This window comes from Psammomys obesus, unplaced genomic scaffold (assembly GCF_907164565.1).
Source record: "Psammomys obesus unplaced genomic scaffold, mPsaObe1.curated_primary_1811, whole genome shotgun sequence".
In the NCBI taxonomy this organism is placed as follows: domain Eukaryota; kingdom Metazoa; phylum Chordata; class Mammalia; order Rodentia; family Muridae; genus Psammomys; species Psammomys obesus.
In genome coordinates, this window is record NW_026590061.1 from 424,167 (window position 1) to 430,276 (window position 6,110).

A 6,110-nucleotide genomic window follows, 5' to 3' on the forward strand; every position below is an offset into this window, starting at 1 on the left:
TACTGAATAAGCAAAGATGCTTACAAGGAAACTCTTAACTTCCCTTGTACAGTGTGATCATTATTATGATTGTCATTGACACTAGACTAGTCCAGAACTCCAGGCCTGGGATAAGGAAGAGAGCTTGTTCTTGTAGCCCTCTCATTTTAAGAGCTTACTGCCTCTAAGTCCTGCTTCCAGGGGATTTAAGCTTTCTCTGTGAAGTGACATCTCTATGTCAGGTCTCTTCTGTCTGTAGGAAATAGATGCTTAGACAGTACGAGCGCAGGGTTCTCAGCCACAGTCCTTTCAGCTTGCCGGACAGCCTACCCTGCCTCTCAGGCTCCAAGAGCTTCCCACCCCACCCCGGCACCCAGAGTCACTCTTAATAGAATTGAGGGGAGATAGAAGCACCTTCGCCATTCTTAAACTACTCCAATCACAGTGGCCTCAAGAAAAATCCTTTCTGAGATTTCTAATTTTGTATCTCTTTCCCACTTGAATATTTTTAAAAGGTGTGTGTGTGTGTGTGAGAGAGAGAGAGAGAGAGAGAGAGTATATGCCATGTAATGCCAGTACCCTCAGGACCAGGAGAAGGCATTGGATCCCCTGGAACTGGAGTTACAGGCAGTTGTGAGCCACCCAGTACATAAACTCAAGTTCTACTAAAGAGCAGCAAATACTCTTAATCACTGAGCTGTCTTTCCAGCTCCCTATTTTAATACTTTCATATTTTAAAATAGATGAGGTGCTATGGATTCTAAAATCTGAAAGTCATGAATAGGTAGGCTAGCATCAAAGTTTGAAGTGAAACAGTTTGTGGAGCAGACGTTTCTGGTCCTGGAACTTTAGCTGAAATACCTGTCTGCCTGTGTTCTTCTGTTTGTGTAGGAATACCTTGCATAAACATGTTATAAAATTTACCTTTGCTAATTTCACTTCCAGGATCATTCTGGCTTCTATCTGAAAATAATCAAATTGGCATTCCCCCTCCTATTTTTAATAGAAATCAAGTCAGGTAAAAAAATTATAATAATAATGCAGTCAATGAGAAAAATTATTCTTCGGCAAAATGTTACTATTTATTTATTTGTGTGTATCACATGCAGTGGGAGGCATGTGAAGGTCAGAAGGTGACTTGCTAGCGTCCACTCTCTCCTTCCACCATATGAGTTTTGGGGATCAAACTCCTGATTGTCAGGCTTGGTGGCAAGCACACTTACTCACTGAGCCATCTCACTGGCCCCAGACAGCTTAAAATAAACATCATACCAAGAAGAAAAGTCTCCAACTACATGACAACCTTTGTGTAATAAAATTTTGTTTAAAGCTTAAAAAATGAAATAAATACTCATAACAATTAAGGATAATGAAAATTTTAAAAGTATTTGTCAATTTTTTAAAAGAAAAATTTTAAAGTGTGTAGGAGGGAATTATTAAAATGGTTAATTAAGTATGTCTAGACTAATATATAGATAACTAATTTTCAAAACCAGAAACATACTGGAGTATGTCAATGTAAAAACCACTGCTCTCATCTTAAAGAGAATAAATGACAGTTTATTCTGAAGCTATTTTCAGTGAGCATGGCCAGGGAACACAAAGTTAGGTTATCCCAAATTGTGTTCCAACATGGAAGCAGTTTCACAGGGTTTTTGTAGTTTTACAGAACAAAGAAAATCATAAATCAAGGCAACTTTAAAATACATTGGTGGGTACACCAAAGAGGCAGGTATGTTGAAATAGGGGAAACTTTTTATAGGTCTAAGAATGTATTGATAGCATTCTTAACTCTTGAATTGGTGGAAGTTAGTGTTCTGCTAAGTTAATAGCTTCTAAGAGGGTTTTATTATCACAAGATATTAGCTCAGCTATAGAGTAAGGCTGTTACAGAAGGGCTAAAATTGGCCCAAGATGAATGTAATTAGCCTCTGAACCTACAGAATTCCAGTCTCTGCACAGTACTGCATTTCCAATTGGCCCATCAGTCTCTACAGACACAGAAATTCCTCTCAGGAGTTTTTGTTGCTGTTGTTTTGTGCCAGACACCGCTTCTTTTCAAGAATTTTTATTCTTAAGTAGTTAATTAGATTTTTAGATTAGGAGTACTTAAAATAAATTATATCATTATTCAGATCATTGATAACCAAATAAATGTTGATAGTTGGTGGATTCAAGAGCATTGCCTACCTAGCTAGATTTACCTGGCTAGATTCCAAAAGCCAGGAAAGTGTGATCTCATTAAGATGTTCTCCATCTACCAGATGTGGTACTCTAAGCTTTTAATACCAGCATTTGGGGAGCAAAAAGCAAGAGGATCTATGTAAGTTCAAAGCCAGCCTGATCTGCATAGTGAGTTTCAAGCCAGCTAGGGCTATATAATGAGGCCCTGTCTCAAAACCAAAATCAAAATAAATTTCTGCATTTATATAATAGCTATAAATACTACCCTGGCCAGTTATTTGTAAGCCTATAAAACACAAGGTTTGTAATGTGTCATTACTTTCTGTGTTCCATGTCCAGTACAAAGTGAGGCAAACATCTGAGCAGTAAAAGCACAAAATGTTCTTGCAAAGGACCTGAGTTTTGTTCACAGCTCCTATGTAGCTGGATCACAAACACCTGCAACTTCAGCTTCAGGAAACAGATTATCTACCTCCATTCACCTGCACATACCCACACACAGACACACACAGAATTAAAATGCACACACGTGAACACACACATATAATAGTTTGTTTTACTTTCTTTCCTGTTACTTTTCCTCTTCCTACACCCTGACAAAAGTTGCTTACAGTAAAATGGGTTTACCTAACTCACATTCATATTACACTCCATTGTTTATAGAAGGCAAAGTGGCAGAAACTTGAAGCAGTTGGTCACATTACATTGACAGCCGAGAACAAAAAGTGGTAAATTAATGTATGCATGCTTGGCTCAGCTTGCTTGCTCCACTTTTACACAGGTCAGGATCCCCTGCCTTGGGAAAGTAGCATCGTGAGTGGCAGGTATTCACGCCTCCCTTAATATACTGAAGACAGTCCTCCATAGATAATGCCCACTGGCCAACCTAATCTAGACAGTCACTCAGACTTTCTTCCCAGGTGATTCTACGTTGTGTCAAATTGATAATTACAATCAACCACAGTTCAGTTATAAATAAAATGTAATTATAGTTGTAAGACTTTCTGCAGTGACGACTGTGACCTGGGGGTTGTAAGATGAAATGAACCCTTTCCTCCCTCAACTTGCTTTTAGTTCCAGCACTTACTATAGCAACAAAAAAAGTAGGACATGGGGTCTTACTGTGCATCCCTGACCGGCCTGGACTCTGTAGAGCAGCCGGTCCCTGACTCAGAAACTGGCCCATTCTGCCCCCATGTGCCGACACTGCAGGTGTGCTGCACCACGCTCCGCTGAACCTGCAGCTTCGTATGTGCTGTGTAGTGGTTAGACACAGCCCTGTAGGTTTTCACTGGCATTAGCTCATTTCTAAATATTCCCACCTTTTGTTATTTAGAGTTGTTCTTTTTTCTGTTTTGTGAGACAGATTTTTTACTCTACGTCCCAGTTTTGTCTGGAACTTGTGATAGTCCTGCCTCAACCTCCCATAGGCCTGGGATCATGGACTTTACCATATGCCCAAATTTATTTATTTATTTATTTATTTATTTATCTTCTTTCTTTTTCTTTTTTTTTTTTCTTTTTCTTTCTTTCTTTATGGAAACATAAGTGCAATTACTGTAATTCCACTTTTGGGCCATTCCTTAATGGTATGTAGAAATACATTTGATTTTTGTATATTGTTTTTGTACCCTGCAATCTGGCTAATTTATTAGTTCTAATTGTTTATAGTAGATTTCTTAGGCTAGTTCTTCTCTTCCTGTTTATTCAATATGAGCAACATGCTGCCATCTCTATGCTTCACCTCTTTGTCACTTCCACTTTTTAAGTTTTTCAGCTAGATTCACTCTGCCAGGTGTCCTGGTACACACTATGTAGCCCGGGCTTGCCTCTAATTTACGATAAGACTTTGCCAACATTGCCAGGAACCAGTCCTGGGTATGGCCAGGTCTCACCGAGGAGATAAAGAGTCAGCAGGGAAGGAGGAGTCAGGCACGGGGGGTGGGGGTGTCAGTTTTATATCCTGACTGTTGTTTATTTATACAGAATTTAGTAGGCAGGGATAGATGCATGTTGTTCCAAAACATAGATCATATAATTTTTGTTCCTGGCCATGTTTTAACTTCCTCTTGGTCATAAGTTTAGTCATCATTGATAAACCATGACAGAACAGTTATCTTTTATAATCATTTTCCCTCATTAACCGCACAACCCAACTTTTAACAATATTTCAACTTGAAGGGCATATGCTGCCAAAGCATGACAGCCTGTTTTCAGGCTGATGGGTCTTGGCAGTTTCAAGGACCTTAGACAGAAAGAAAATCTCCAAGCCAGCCTGGGCAGATTGTCATGTCCCAAAGCAGTGCACTGTCAACTTTTAATAGTCAGAGTGATAACTGTCATTAGGTCCAATAAAAGTCTTCAAGCCAACGCAGAGGCAATTATCTAATTCCTGCCATAATACAATATTTATTTTTTATATATTTGTAGAACTTATTTATATGTCTACTCTTACATTTTTGTGTTCCTTGGTCATACAACACCATAGTGGTGTTCACTTTTTCTATGAAAGGGAGGTCTTAATATTTTATTCTTTTATCATTTATCCACACCATTCTTTGTCCATCAGTAGTAGGAAGGGGCTTTTAATTTGCTCTGCTGCCAACATCTCTATCCCATTGAATCTTGTTTACCTTTCAAGTTTACTTTGTTTTGAGTATCTTGTTCCTAACTAAGTGCAGGGGCAGATATGCCAAGAATATCTTTGAGTCAGAGCCCAATAAGGAGGTCTCTGGCATATTTACTTGAGTTACAACCTCCGGATCATAAGGAAGACCTTCAGGTCCGGCCAGATAAGGATATCTCCCTAAAAGCGGGAGGGGTAGCATGGTCAGGATATTCCTAGGGAAGCTTAGCAGCAGTACTTCTGGGAGAGGGCATAAATGATTCATAAGAAAATTTCCATCAATCCAGTATCCCCAACTTGTAATAAAAGCCCCCACACCAACATACAACAAGTGCAGATCAAAGCCAAAAAGTGGGAGATTGCACCACAGCGATTGCATCACTCAGCTCAGCTGTGCTGGATCTTTGTCAAGCAGCTGTGCTGGCTTTATGACTTGCTGTGCCCATTAGATATGGCTAGCCCACAACATAGCTTTTACTTTTAAGAATCTCAGTTTTTCAATTAAATAATTGCCTGATTATAAGGCTGAGTGATGGTGAAGGGAGGAAGAGTAGATTAGCATCCGAGTTTGCCTAGAATGCTATGACCCTGGGTTCAATACCCAGCATTAAGGGGTGAAAGCATAGTTAGCAACTACCACACTGTTTCAGAATGATTAGGAGGTATGGCCTGGTTGAAGGACGTGTGTTACTGAGAACAGAATTGAAATTTCAGAAGACTCCCATTTCCATGGTTCTCTCTCTGCCTCCTACTTTTGGGTCAAGATGTGAATTATCAGCTACTTCTGTCACCATGCCTTTACTTCACAATCATGGACTCTATCCTTCTAAAACAATAAACCCAATTAAACACTTTTCTTTTATAAGTTGTCTTGGTCATGGTGTTTTGTCACACCAATAGAAAAGTAATTAAAACAGAAGTTGGTCCCAGGAGTGGGGTATTGCTGTGACAGACCTGACCATACTTGGTTTTGGAAAAATGTAGAAGATGCTAGTACTCTGGATTAGGAAAGCAGAGCTTGAACACTGGAAGCAGAGCTTAATGAGCCATTCTAGTAGGATCTGAATACAGTAGTGTTGATAGCTGATGGACTATGGAGTCTGGCTCAAGAGATTTAACAGGGGAACAACATTAGCAGCTGGGCTAGAGACAATTCTTTATTGTCTTTATTGTGATATTTTGGCAAAGATCATGGCTGTCATCTACCCTTGTCCTAATAATTTGCCTGAGGCTAAGTTGACAAATGATGGACTACTTTATTTGGCCGAGATTCCAATACAGCCTAATATTGACTGTGTTGCATGGTTATTAGTAATTAGTC

General features: G+C 39.4%; 1 protein-coding gene across 3 annotated transcripts in view; it reads left to right on the plus strand.

The window, feature by feature from the left end:
- The window catches only part of Amn1 (antagonist of mitotic exit network 1 homolog), a 35,407-nt gene that overhangs the window by 27,098 nt on the left and 2,199 nt on the right, over nt 1-6,110 (plus strand). The gene's annotated exons all lie outside the window — the stretch shown is intronic.